The sequence below is a fragment of the Perca flavescens genome, chromosome 15, assembly GCF_004354835.1.
Source record: "Perca flavescens isolate YP-PL-M2 chromosome 15, PFLA_1.0, whole genome shotgun sequence".
In the NCBI taxonomy this organism is placed as follows: domain Eukaryota; kingdom Metazoa; phylum Chordata; class Actinopteri; order Perciformes; family Percidae; genus Perca; species Perca flavescens.
This window is the reverse complement of record NC_041345.1, coordinates 26,404,509-26,405,510: the sequence shown is the minus strand read 5'-3', so window position 1 is coordinate 26,405,510 and position 1,002 is coordinate 26,404,509.

Sequence of the window (1,002 nt, the reverse complement as noted above, 5' to 3'; positions counted from 1 at the left end):
TTGGTGGAACATGTGTACGTTCAAAAGTAGTTTTAGTCGTGCAACAGAAAACTCAGATTGGACAGATAGGTCTAGCTAGCTGTGTGGATTTACCCCGCAGAGATCTGGAGAGATCAGAGACCCTGCAATCCCGGAAGTGGAATGTCGTGGATATAGACTAACTGGAGGGCAATTCAAAGGCTGATCATAGGCCACAATAGTAGCACAATGACAGTGTTAAGTCTCAGTGCACCGGAGCTGAGTCGTCAAGTCTTTGTTGATGTGTAATCTATTTAGATGTCGCCTAGTTCACTTAGGAAATAGTTCACCTGGAAATCCTGTGGAGTGTTAGTATCACTGTCACACACCTTACAATGTCTGAAACACACACACACACACACACACACACACACACACACACACACACACACACACACACACACACACATGCAGACAACATTCACATAGTAGGAGGACACAATGGAGTCTGGCTGGTTCAGCCAGTCCAATCCTTGCTGCCACACCCCCCAACTACATTGGATCTCACACACATACACACACACAAACACACACACACACACACACACACACACACACACACACACACACACACACACACACACACACACACACATACAGACCTAATGGATTTCATAGGTGATTATATAATATATGCAATCATATCTTCTCTCCTACTCTGTAATGATACCTCCATATGTAAAGCTGAACACATGAACTGTACACAACAGCCTACATAGCTTTGTTTTGTACACACATCTGTTTGGTTTTTCTGTGCCATAAAAATGTGCAATACACTTAGTGACAGCAGTTACTGTTCTTTTTTCGACATCTTTTTCAGGACATGCTATTTTGTATTTAGTTCATAGGCCTACTTTTCAGACGCAGTGGTTATTTTCATACTGTATATTTGCATTAAGAGATATTAGCCTAGCCTACGTGTGTATGCGTGGGTTTGGCTGTGAATAGCTGGGAGGCTAGCTGAGGGGCGGGGCCTGGCTGGCT